This window comes from Phyllostomus discolor, chromosome 2 (assembly GCF_004126475.2).
Source record: "Phyllostomus discolor isolate MPI-MPIP mPhyDis1 chromosome 2, mPhyDis1.pri.v3, whole genome shotgun sequence".
In the NCBI taxonomy this organism is placed as follows: domain Eukaryota; kingdom Metazoa; phylum Chordata; class Mammalia; order Chiroptera; family Phyllostomidae; genus Phyllostomus; species Phyllostomus discolor.
Window position 1 is genome coordinate 50,921,160 of NC_040904.2, and position 14,393 is coordinate 50,935,552.

The window sequence follows — 14,393 nt, forward strand, 5'->3', positions numbered from 1 at the left end:
TCTAAATGACTGAGTGAATAGAGCATCAAATTTTGCATTAAGCTTGAACATTCCTCCATAGAAACTATTCAGATGACTCAGAAAGCTGCAGCTATGGGCAACTGATGGTTGGCAGCTTCATCACAACAATGCACCTGCTCATGCATGACATCTCATGCAGAGTTTTTTAGCAAAACATCAAATCATCCAGGTGACTCAGCCCCCCTATAGCCCAGGTTTGGTGCCCTGTGACTTTTGGCTTTTCCCAGAACTAAAATCACCTTTGAAAGTGATAAGATTTCAGATCATCAATGAGATTCAGGAAAATACAACTGGGATAGCTGATGGTGATTGGAAGAACCGTGTGAGGTCCTAAGGTGCCTACTATGTACAATGTTTCTTGTGTCTTTCAATAAATGTCTCTATTTTTCATATTACATGGCTAGATACTTTCTGGGCAGTCCTCATATACCCAAGATAGAAAACAGTGTGCTGCCTAAGAGTAGTTTCAAAATTTTCATTGAATAAAGAACTAATATTCTTTCAGTTTCATTCACTCATTTGTTCATTCATTCATTCCTCAACCATTATTGAGCACTGCTGAACCAGATGATTTAGAAAAGAAAAAAGAAAAAATCTGTCACTTGATCTCATGGAGTGTATAATGAATATGAGACAGATAGGTAAATGAAAAATGAACATAATTAAGAACCAAAATAGAGTGATGGGAGCTTGAAAGAAGGAACAAACATTGGTATTTGGTGACATTCAGAACAATGCTTAGAGAAGATTTAGTTTTTACATGCATTTTGGATGAAAATGGTTCTGATAGGTAAAAGAAATTGGGGAAGTTTATTGAAGACTAAGGGAAGGCCAATTGTAGGAACAGCCTTCCTACTGCCACCCATCTGAGGAAATTTGTAGCTCAAATTGTATCATTTTTTACTACACCCTGTAAATTTAACCTGGACTCATGGTGCTGAGAAATTCTGGATGAGACTGGCTTGTGATTATCATACAAATTGATTCTATGTAAATGTGTTCCTGTATAGAGTCTGAGGATACAGCTTATTCTTTCATATATTTTAAATACTATTGCTAAGATTATTTCCCCTCTAATGTATATTATATTTAAAAATGGAGGAATTTAATCCTCTTTTGAATATAGGCTGAAAGACTAGGTGAAAGACGCCATAATTACTTATATGGAAACATGGTTACAGAAATTCTTCAAATACACGTTGTATGTTTAATTTTGCTTTAGGCATTAGTCAGGACACAGCATAGTTCCTAAAATGAGTTCTCAACAGTATTGACACATTATCAGTATTCAATAAATGCTTATTAAAGTAAACATTCCCTGATGAGTTTACAATCTGAAGAGGAATGACATTGAGAATGACTGGAATGTCCCATGAAATTTTAAATGGTACCCTTTGAGCAATGTGCAAGGCACAAAGCACTGAGTTAACATTTACACTTGACTCTTGCAGATCCAAGACTAAGATTCTTTCCAATGTGCCACAGGTATGTTGATTCTACTGGATTTTTCCTTACTGGGAGGTCTGAATTTCAGTACTGGAAACATAAAGATGCCTATATTATCTATGGCTTGTGTCTACCTTACACAAATGCCAATTGAAACTCTAGCAAAGCCTGGGTAACAGAGGCAATCCTTACTGCCACCCCAGGGCTGGTTCAGGAAGCTACCAGTGCCACTATTATAGTAACAGTGAGGAACTGTAACCCAACCTACCATTTCTGACATTGTTTCTATAAATGCTGACTCTGACTAATATATTTTGTACATAAACATCACGTTTGAATAAGAATCTTAAGAACGAACGACAAAAGATACAGACTCCAATGCTCAGGCATTCAAGTTCTAGGAGATTTGCTGTCTTTCAAAAGTAAAACCAGGGAGACACACACCAAACCATCGCTTGGCCAGTTTTAAGGTCCTTATTGAAATGGACTGTGCTGGTTTGCATGCAGAAGACTTTTCAACACCCTCCTCTTGATCTCTTTGTTCTGCTTTCCCTCTCCTCCTTATAAACACCTCTTCCTGCAATGAGATGTTAAGATGATTTCTGGAAAAAAAAAGATGATTTCTGAGGTATATACATGAGCCTGCCATCTTCTCAGGTTGCTGGCACCTGAAAATAAACCACTTTCCTTCTCACCAACACCTGTCTTGTGAGTTTGGCTTTCATGGTGGCACGTAGTTGAGCCAGCAAGATCTTTTCCCCAGTTTCACTGTTACCATCTACATACTGAGTGGCCTGGGTTGAAAATGTTAAGTCCTCTATCACATGGCAGCTCTCTTCTCAGCACTTGCCACCAGTGGAATGGCAGTGGTACTTATGTAATCATAATGATCCACTTTAAATATCAATAAATGCAGGGGTAACCAACTTTAGAGTCAAAATGGATATCTGCTGAAACATGTCTCTCATTGAGGCTAACTATTAAAGGCTATTTAAAGTTTAACAAAAGAGATGTTTATGGGTTACCTAAATATTTAGGTTAAACACCAAAGCCCAAATAGGTTAGCACAACATCACAATTCTGGACAACTAATCTCCCCACCTTCCAACTGTACCTGGGATTAGAGCCTGGAAGTGGATGGAAGTTAATTTTGGTCAAACCAGGTCTTCTCTGGGGCCACTTATGAGAAGTGAGAGTTGTAGATAATTATATTTCTGTGCAATCGGTTTCCTTTTTAAACTTCTGTATTTTCTACTTTATGTATTAAAAATTATTACTCTGAAAATGGAATCCACAGGCTTCAAAAAAATGCCAAGATGATCCATAGCATAAAAAGATCAAGAATCCCTAAACATTGTTCAGAAGTTAGTTAACATGAGACCATCCTAAGGACATTAGGCCAAAAAGATGAGAGAAGTCACTGTCCATAAAGAAAATAAAATGAAGTATGGAAAATACAAAGGAACAGGGTTCTAAATTTTTACTGTGGGGAAGAAAAACTAAGGGCAACAAAAATGTGTTTGTATTATCAGGAAGTGGGAAAATTTAAATAAAGCAAAGATAAGGTCATCCCTGGGCAGGGAGTGGAATCTTTCTAGGACAACTCGCAGGACATCCAGCAAGTGTTCTCCTAATCTTACAGGTAGGGTCTTAAAGGGACAGAGTCCCACTAAAAAGTCACTAGGCAAAGACAGGCTACAAATAAATGCTTCACTCATTCATTCAATAAAATTTTATTGAGTACCCATTATGAATCAGGTGCCATGTGCTTGTAATGGATATCTAATAGTGTAAAAGGCTATAAAAGATCTCCTGTGAAATTTACAGTCTAGTTGGAGGGACAGACATTAAGTGAATAAGCACACACAAAAAAACTAAACATTAAAAATTTTGAAAAGCACTATGGAAGAGTACTGAAGCAAGAGGGACTTAAGTAGCCTGGTAGTGAGTGAAACTTAAACTGTGACCTGTAAGATGAGCAGGAGTGGGCTGGGCAGAGTTCCAGGAATGGGTGTCCCAGGAAAGGCAAAGAACAGGTTGGAAGAGAAAGAAGCTAGTACCTCTTACTTTTTAAATTACACTTTTCAACCAGATGATGGGGCAACTCTTATTTCTTTTAGTCTCCAAAGCAGAGTTAACTTTTTCCTTTCATATCCTTTGTAATAAAGAGACTGGGAGAATGTGATGAAGAGAATAAGAGAAACCCTATTTCATTTCAATATTGACTAAGAATCCAAAATGGACAATTTGGAAAGTTCTGTGGAGAATACAGAAGTAAGTAAACACAACACTTGAGTGTAGAACAGAACAACTGTGAGAGAAAAGTCTAATAGAGTGTGCACTAGGCGTTGAAGTACAGCTCAGCCATCAACCCTCTGGATGGTGGCTTTGGGCAGGTTTCATCCCCTCTGTGCCTTCTTTTCCACATTTGTCAAAGAGCATGTGGGTCAGCTGACTCTCTGACATCTCTTCCAGTTTCAACAGACCGTGCTCCATTTCCCAAACTGTCATTAGAGAATATTCCAACACCTCCAACTGTCAGAATGGTCCAAAGCAGTTCATATACGTATTTCAGAGGTTAAAGATATAATTGCGACTTTATTTTTCCTTTTAAGTCTCTCTTTTGAGACCCTTGAATTTGAATTGAGCTCTGTGAAAATTGATGAAAATGAGTCATCATAATATTCACTTGCTAATTCACTAAACACTTGAGGATGTTGATGAGGGTTTACCAAGGAGTACCTACTGGGTCCAGGGACATTGCTATGTGCTGAGAATTTAAAAGTGTATAAAATATGGTCTTTGAACCTTTAGACATTCAATGGCTTAGCAATGAAAATAGCCATGCAATACATAATGACTATAAAAAGTTTACTATTGGAAGTCCCAAAAATACGAATATAAATCAGCATTTTGAAGACTGAAAACGAGGAGTGAATAAATGGCAATGATAAAGGGAGGTGCATATGGAAAGTTTTGCTACAAGTCTTGCATTTGAGCCTAATCTTAAGAAGTGTAGAAGAGTTAACTAAATAGGGTGGAGAACATTTCAGGCAGACAGATCATGATATGTATAGGCAAGAAGCAGAATGAACATAATGCTTTTCCTTCCCCAGCATCTATTTCAGTCACGTTGCAGATAAACAGGATTTTAAACATGGGAAGCCATCCAAATCGAACAATTCTTATTCTTTCATCCAAATCCTAATGGGAACATTTTAAGCTCCCTTTTGTAATTGCCAGGAAAATGATGTGTGCCCTTATTTAGAAGAAATAGCTCTTACTTCTTTTAATCAAACAATATATCGCTCTCCCACTAGAGCCGGAACCAAATTCTTCTGCATTTCAGATGTTAATTGGAATTTACTTATTCTTTTGTGAGGTGCATGAATATGGTCTGTCAGCAACTAAACACATTTAAACAAAAAGAAGGAAAAAGAACAAAAATAGGCTTCATGAAAAGCAATGAAATGCATCAAAATTGGGGATTCTGTCAGCCTCGTTGACAAAAACATCGACTTAAAGGATGTCCTTGCCAGGTTAGGACACATTCCTTTCCCAGCTACTGTCAACCTTGGCTCAGCTCCACTCAGAAATGCCTGCCTGCCTGGCAGCTGCTGAGAGATAGCAACTCCTCCTAGCAACAGATGAAGCCAATGGAAAGCCCGCAGCATTGATTCTTGCTGGGAAGGGCAGTGACATCTCATTTATCTGGCAACTCCAGTGAAGACAGTATAATGCATAAGATAATTACTAAGAAACTGAAATCGACATTCCCAAGCACCAGAAACTATCAGATTTTAACCAGTTTGATTGGACAGTTGTCTATGTAGGTTTAAATTATGCCCATATATTAGTGCTTAGGTTTTGGACTAAACAGACCTGAAGTGAATATTAGTTTTATCACTTACTATCCATGTGTGCTTATACATGACAGTTTTCCTGGGCCTTCATTATTTTATCTATTAGAAAGGAATAAATAATCTGACCTAACATACCTCACAGAAATGCTGTATGAATCATGAATAATGGTGGATATCAAAGCCTTTGAAATTACCAACCACTACTTGAACAAATACTAATTGACATTGTCTTATTATAGAGAACCAGTATTCATATAGCTAACAGCTTCATTTTCCATATGGGTAATCTTAGGTAAGTAGGTCACTTCATCTTTATTTCCTCACTTGTCCAAAGAAGACAATGCTGGGACATAATTTTATAGAAGTCGCTGTGAGGATTGAGTGAATAAATTTATATAGTCCAAACATGCAGCAAGCACTCAACAAATGTTAATTAACATAATTATTATGACCACTCTCATTCCATCATTTACTACTGTGAGAACCTGAGGGGTTGTAAAATGGGTTAGAGCTATTATTCCCACTAAATGGCCCCAGAGCAATGAGCTGTAGAACTCAAAACACACACATTCAAGGGACCTTGCACAGTAATCTCTTTACCCTCCAGTGTTTTGACTAATTTGTGCATGCACGAGATTTATCCCCAAGCTTTCTACATTCCCTATTGGACTTTAATTATTCACTTTGATTTTACTTGCCTCCTCCCCATGTACCTCTCCATTAAGACTTGAAATTACTACCCTCCCTTTCCAAACATAAATACAAATATGGGCTAGTCTTTGTAATGTTTGATTGAGCAGGCCTGCCAAGCACATAGCTCCTCATAAGTCTTTCTAAACAGAGCATCTGCTTTTTATCTTACTATCAATTTTCTCTCCTGCATAGGAAAAAGAGGATGGGAGATTTTCAATAAGGGACTTATAGTAGTCAGCTTCTTATGTCACACTCAACTCCATTTATATATGGTAATTTTAAATATTAAAAGGCATGGTATATATTATCACATATGAGGTCTGTTCAGAAAAAGTCCAACCATTGTTAATACAATGAGAATGGTTTGTGTGACATCAATGTAACCTGTCAGCCAAGGAGAGTGGGCTGAAATGCGTATGCATGAACAATGACGACTTCACTGTACTAGTCAGTGAGGGGTAGTTGAGTGAGTATGTGTACTGTGTGGTCATCACATTCAAAATGACTGAGTGAGTAGAGCAATGGATCTGCATCAAATTTTGTGTTAAACTTGAACCTTCCTCCACAGAAACTATTTGGATGACTCAGAAGGCCACAGCTATGGGTAGCTGATGATTAGTAGCTTCATCATCGACAACATGCCCACTCATGCCGGGTTTCTTGGCAAAACATCAAATCACCCAGGTGACCTGGCCTCCACAAAGCCCAGATTTTGTGCCTTGTGACTTCTGGCTTTTCCCAGAACCAAAATCACCTTTGAAAGGGAAGAGATTTCAGGCTATCAATGAGATTCAGGAAAATATGTTTAGGCAGCTGATGGTGATTGGAAGAACTGTGTGAGTTCCCAAGGTGCCTACTTTGAAGGGGATTGAGGCATCATTATCCTACGTGCAATGTTTCTTGTGTCTTGTATCTTATTCAATTAATGTTTCTGTTTTCCATATTACATGGCTGGATACCTTCTGGACAGACCTTGTATACCCTAGTTTATATGGTACAATAATATAATCCCTCACACAGTTGAGAACAGGTTACAATGGTCAGTGTTTTCCTGGACTCAAATCAGTAGGATTCATTGATATAAACTATATTTCCAGGCCTAGGTTTTAAAACATCTTCTCCATTTCATAACCCCAGTAACTCTACTTTGAACACCTGAGGTACTGCTTATTTCATACTTAAAATTTAAAACTCAAGATATCCACCCCGGATATCTTGAGTTTTGTATAGTGCACCTACTCTGCTGGCCTAGAAGCTCTGTTAAGAGCATAAACTTTATATCCTTCCTCATATTGCACAGTCCCAAGCACCTAGCTCACTTTGTACTTAGCACACGCTCAATAAATGTCTATTAAATAAATACTAAAAATAAGAAAAGGATTGGAGTGATGGAATAAAAAGAAGAGAGCTAAAGGGAGAGATAAGAAAGGAAGAATAAGATGGAGGAAGAGGAGGAGAGAAAAAGGTTGGAAATGGAAAGAGAAAAACACAGATAATAAAGACACAAGGGCAGAGATCTAAAAAACACTTAACTACTTTAAATAAAATCCTTGGGTCACTGTTTCCTATTGCCATTCTTCTATGCCATTTCTTGATGCTTAGGATAATAGGCACCATGCAGGTTATCAAAGAAAAATAAAAGTTTAATATTAATTCTCATGTAAGTTTAAAAAGCTAAACATTAAAACAATTAAGCAGAGATATGATTGTTTTTCATATTCCTTCCCAGAAATACAGGTTGAGTTGTCCTTTCTCTGTCTGCCTCCCACTCCCTGAGCCACACACTCTCTATGTCCAGTTCTCACACCTTTACAGCACATTACTCATCCTTCCAGACACACACCCCAGCTAATACCCTGGCCTCAAATGAAAAAAAAAAAAAAATAGAATTCTTACATAGAAACCCTAACTACTGCAAGCAATGGAACATTCCTCTTTCAAATAAGGGAGAGAAAAGAGGCTTAGGAATAAAATACATAGATCTCAGATCAGACACTGGTCCTGGTGCCTCCTGCCACCTTTGAATAACTTAATATATTTCTAATGTAGAGATAATTACACTGGTCTAATAAACCTCCCTGGGGTTTTATGTGGATGCAATGACATTACAAACATGAAAGTTTCTTGAACATAAATAAAAAACAATGCACACAAAAATGCACAGTCAGGAACATTTCCTGGTACATGCTTTTGTTTATAAGAATCTGTATTACATGGTAGGGGAAAAAAATAAGTTGGGAACTTCTGTACAAATTCATCTCTCATAGAAGCCCTAATCTGATTCTCAATACCTCTATCAGATATATCTAATATCTATCTATCTATCTATCCATATCCATATCTATATCTGTCTGTGTATGTATATACATATATAAACATACCTTAACATCCAGCTTGAGAGGAGTTGGAGATTCCAATTCTCCAATGATGGAGAAAGAGCATCATTTTTCTCGGGGCATTATGTTGACTACCAAAAATTTGGCCAAGGAAATGGCCTCTGTGTAAGCAGAGAATGAGACATTTTAGAAAAAGGCTTTCAGTGGATATGTGACAAAAGAATTAGGTATAGACTGAGGCTGCCCAAAGGCTTTGATGATAAATGGAGCAAGTGGAAATGCTAAGTAGGGATTTGTTTGGAATGTAAGGTAATGGAGGCAAAGATAGGGGAGAACTCTATTAAAAAGGTAGGGGCCAGCAAGGGTGAAAAGATTTAATAGAGGCAAAATGCACATTTAAGAAGAGCTCAAAGAGTCGATATTAGTGAGGGAAACATTTTGTAACAGCATGAAATTCCCTTCGGACTTAAAGAAATCACTATCAAGTGGAAGTGAAAGCACATATAATGGGAACTCTACCAGAAGCACTATATTGGTCCCCCTGGCTGTACTTAGCATGGATTCAATTTACTATGGATCTAGTTCAAGCCACCCATTGAAACATAATAAAGACCAAGACTATTACTGGGCAAGGGTACAGTCAATGAAAAAATACATTTTTGTAGATTTATGGTATATAAGAAAATCAGGTAAGCTAGTTGATCCACCAGAATCCACTTTCAGAGGGAAAATGAATCCATGTTTTAAATAAAAGCAATTTCAGAGAATCTCTTACACATGGTGACCAATGAATATTAACCATGAATGATTTCTTGGTGGCCCCAGAGAGACAGTAAGAATTAATCTAGGGCAGAAAGAAATAAAAAATCATTTGCATGAATTATATCACATTTAAGGAGAGATATGAATTTTTAAAAAGCATGAGTTCTAAATGATAAGGGGATGAAAAAAACCTAGACTCTAGGTTTTTATTTTCTAATCTGAAAAAGAAAGGATGAGTTAAACCAAATGATTTGTATGTTTCCTTTAATCAAAAAAACAATAATAATTCTATAGCTTATTTGTTTACTTTAAAATAATATTTATTAACTTCTTTGTTAATAAAGAACTGGAAATGATTAATATTCCTATGGAAGCCATAGTCACTTTCTATGGTATTTCAATGTTTTCACCAGGTAGGTGAAAATATGTCATATAAGAAAGAAATAATAATTTTTTAAACACTTTTAAAGCCTTTACCAGGTGTCAGGTATCATTCTATATGATGGAAAATAAGACATAAATAGATAGGTAGGTAGGTAGACAGACATGGATATAGAAAGTGATTGGAATAGAGATACAATAGGCATAGAAATAGAAAACCTAATTTGATCCTTACAACACTCATCAGCTTTAGATAAAATAGTATGTGCCAAGCCCTGCTAAGCAATTAACATGCATTCCCTGTGACTACAGATTGCAGAATCAGGACCAAAAAAAAAAAGGCACAATAAAGAGAAGATGATCCTAGCAATCAACTTCAGTGTAAAATTCAGGTAATAAAGTCCTTGATCTTAAGAAATGTCCATAAAAATAAAGCCACAGTGGGCACAGTGCAAGATAGAAGATATAGAACTGGCAGATTAGGATGATCTCTCAATACTACTAGGAGAATTAAAGCAACAACAAAAAATAGCAGATTGTCAGATTAAGCATTTGGGCTTGGCTTGAAGAGTTTTTGAGAAGCTGATTTGCAGAGATAAGGACACTTGGACTCCAGTGAGGCAGTGAAATAAATAACAGTGCTCAGGGAGTTATATTTACTGCCACCCAAGATGAATCATGGCTCTTTGGGGAGTGCATTTTTGAAACTTCATTTTCCATTTTGGATGACTGGATCAGTCTCTCAGAAGAGTTTGGACTGTGGCCAGTGACTTCCCTCTGCATTTTTCATCTGAGACTTAAGGCCTGTGCAACTCCATTTTCCATTTTTACATAATGTATCTAGATAGTGGGGACGTTGGCTGTGTCTCTTTATTTTGTAAAGAATTAGACATGGAAAACAGCCTGTTTACAAACATAAATTTAAGAATGAGGACAAACAAATACAATTAAGAAATCTTAAAAATGTATGGTTATTATATTAAACTACTACTGTATACTCCATACCTATATTTCATATTATAATAGTAATGCCAATTGCTACTGGGATGATGAATGAGCAGATATCATTAAAAACTTTCAAGAGTAACAACCACATTCTAACAATATGCACTTCAAATCTTACCATTTGTGACAGTATGGATAGACCTAGGGGGTATTACACTAAGTGAAATAAGTCAGGCAGAGAAAGACAAATACCATGTGATTTCACTGATATGTGGAATCTAAAGAAAAATATAAATGCACAAACAAAACAGAAACAGACTCTTAGACATAGAGAACAGGCTCATGGTTGCCAGAGCAGAGGGATTTGGGGCCTGGGTGAAAAAGGTGAAGGGATTGAGAAGTACAGATTGGTAGTTACAGAATAGTCATGTGGATGTAAAGTGCAGCGTGGGGAATATAGTCAATAATGCTGTAATAACAGTGTGTGGTGCCGGCTGGGTACTGCAGATATCAGGGGAATACTTTGTAGAGTATATAATTGTCTAATCATTATTCCATACCTCTGAAACTAGAACAAAATAATATTGCATGTAAACTGTAATTGAAAAAAATTTTAATTAAAAGAAAAAATCAGGCATTAGAAAGGCATATGAGTAAACCCTGAGAGAAACCTTCAGAAGCCAATTTGCAACTGGCCATCACATAGTTACCTCACGTATGACCCAAGCACTCAAAACTGCCATGATGATAAACCAGTCTGTGTCTAATGGCAAAACAACTTTTATATATTTAAATAAGTTCAAACCAAATAAGGCCCTTTAAAATAGTAACCCTATAGCAGTAACCCATTTTACTTGATGGAGCATATCAGGGGAGCACTTCAGGGTAACTGGAGGTAGCTCATTTTAAGAAACCAAACTATGTGAATTTTAAATATGTCCACATTATATGACAGAAAGTGTCTTAGAACGTGCATGAGAAAATTTGTTCAAGGTTTGGCACCAGCTTGTGACACGAGGTAAATCTCTTAAGCCCCCACAGCTGCCTCCTTCTATTCCATAAAGTAAGCGCAATATTTTTTGCCATTGCCTACTTCAAAGGGGTAGGAATCAAATAAAATCATGGATGCAATCATGCTTTGTAATCCATAAAATACAATGTCATTATTGTATTTCATTTATAAAAATACTGCTTGCTTTGTGTAAATCGATGAGTCACTCTTAATTTACTATGCAGGAAATACCTGGGGCAACTCCATTTCTGGATATCACATCATTTTAAAGCAAAAGTTTTATACACACACACACACACACACACACATACACACACATATATATAGTCAAGTCGATTATAAAATATAATATGCAAAAGGAAAAAGAAGAGAATAAAATAAAGAACCCTAGGTAGCTAATAACAAAAAGCCTGCCTCTATAATTAGACCACAGAGGGAAAAAACAAAACAGCAACCATAGCTTGTATTCTTCTCATTAAGATTAGAACACTAAACATTCAATCTGATGGTTTCAAGAGGGGCTACTGTCAGGCCACAAACCTTTTGCATCTGTTAGCAGAGCAACAGAAGGTGAAACAACTGTGGTAATAGGCAATTCCATCACCTCCGTGGAGGTATTGTCAGCTGGGTAATGAGATGGAAGTCGGCAGGAAACTGGAAGATGAAGATGTGGAGGATAAATCAGATACAGGCTTTGCCTTGAAGATGCTGATAATTTAGATGTGGAGAGAAAAGTACAAACAGCCTAAGACAGAAAAAACTGCTATGCAAGAGATACAAGCAAAATGCTATGGAAGGATAATGAAAGGCAGAATTGATTCTGTAGTTGTAATAAAGAACATTTCATGGTGAAGGTATACTGAGTCAAAGAAAAAATGGGACAGTGATAAGTAAAGATGACAGAAAAAGGCATTAGGACTGAGTGCACGGAAAGGTGAGACAGAGGAAACGGCTTAAGAAGAAAAGACAAAAAGGGAATGAAAGGAAAACATATCATAAAGAGAAATGAAAAAGAACATGAAATCAGAGAGTTATGTTGGGGTACAATTGTTAAAAGGGCATTGAAGGCCAATCATTGAATTCTGGATTTTATAGAATGGGTTACTAGAACTCATTAAGGTTTTGGAGGCATTAAGGGGCTAGCTTGCCTTAAGGTGGTGAAATGAAAAATACTGTGGGCAACATAACACCCCCTTCCAGAGTGTGCAAGGGCAAAGGTTTGGTGAAGAGAGCAGAGAACAGAAATAATAAAGATACGAGGGAGGGTTAACATAAGTAAAAGCTATGTTTCCACTATAATCAAAATAGATAAGTAATAAATTTTTTAACATGCAAAATATATGTGCTACTCTGAGATATCTTGTGTCTTACCAAATGTTTTGACCTTTATAGGGGGTAGAAAGAAAATACTACTTTTACTGGGTGTTCATTATTGAGCTGAGTACATTAGCTATTGTTTTACCTTTTAATATCCCTCTAACAAACATGTGAAGTAAATAGAATGCATTCAATCTAAAAAATGGTAACAGTAACTCAGAGACTTTAAGTCACCTGAACTCAACCATCAGCAAGGAGGAAACGACAGCCCAGGATGACTGCTCCAAACACTTGGCACTACATCAGATTGCTCGACTGCAGCATGAAGTCTCCAGGGCTGGGGTGGCCACGTGGAACAGGAGCTCTTCAATCACCAAATGTTATTTTAGGCTAAATTATATTGAAACTCTATGCATTCTGGTATTTGTTTTAAAGTATTTCTATTTTTTTCTCTTTTCCTTTTTTAGATGGACTAAATTAAACTATACAAGGCTAACTAGATACAGAATATTCAAAATGGTAAATCTTTTGAGACTGAAACCTCGTCCAATTCACTGAATGAGAGTACTATTGATTGACCCAGCCACTGGCCTTGAAAATAGACATAATGAATGCTGTAATGAACACAAGAGAGTGGCGGTAAAGTAATTGTGACAAAGCCATGAGATAAAAGCTGGATTAATAACCATGTTTTGCAAAACAGGCTTCCATCATGACTTGAGATGTGCTTGCTATGTCTAATGATGAAGGCGAGACAAGCTAAACAGAGAACGGAGGAGATGTGTCGATTGTATGCTATTTCAGGCTTTTTTAGAGATGATCTTCCAGTAATTCTACCATAACATGGATAAAATAAATATAAATATGTCACTTTAAAAATCATATCTGTATGTACCTTTCTTTAAATATTCACATGGGCTTCAAATTCCTTAAAACCTATTTAAAATAGTCATATTTAAAACTGCACCATAATCTGAAGTTTCCACATTGTATATAAATAAGTAATATGTTCTGCTGCAAGGCACTAAAATGTGCATTGCTAACTAGATACATGTATTTCTATATCTTTTTTCACTAAATAGCCCCAAGATACTATTTTAATGTATAAATAGTTTTAAGAACTCCACAAAGCATTTTAAAATTGAAACAAGGAGAAGAGGAAAGAATACATCCTATGACTTGAGCATATACCTATCCCAGTGTAGCATCTCATCAACAGATACTTATGAATTATTAAAGCTCTTTTAAATTTAAAAGTCAAAGCTGAGTTAGTAAATTTAAATACCACCATTCCTCACAAATATTAATATTGTTTTCAATTTTGTGGTCAAGATTGATGGTGTTTACATGTCTAGGACACAGTTCACAATGAAAACACAAATTCTACTCTGTTTTCACTCCTTTTTCCAATTTTTGCGCCCATACCAGGGTGTTAACATTTTGTCACACCTCTCCAATCATGAGCAAATTCACAAGTTTGGGTTACTTTAAACAAATTAAAAAATGCAATTCAATTAATGTGTCATGACTCCATTAGGGAAAATGATTTTATTTGCTTTTTAATCTCCATTAAAGCATGATTGAATTGGTATTTTAAAATTGAATATGCCTTTTAAT

The 14,393-nt window shown here is 36.4% G+C and overlaps 1 protein-coding gene across 4 annotated transcripts in view; it reads right to left on the minus strand.

Moving 5' to 3' along the window:
* Window positions 1–14,393, minus strand: part of FGF12 (fibroblast growth factor 12) — a 504,413-nt gene that overhangs the window by 148,379 nt on the left and 341,641 nt on the right. The gene's annotated exons all lie outside the window — the stretch shown is intronic.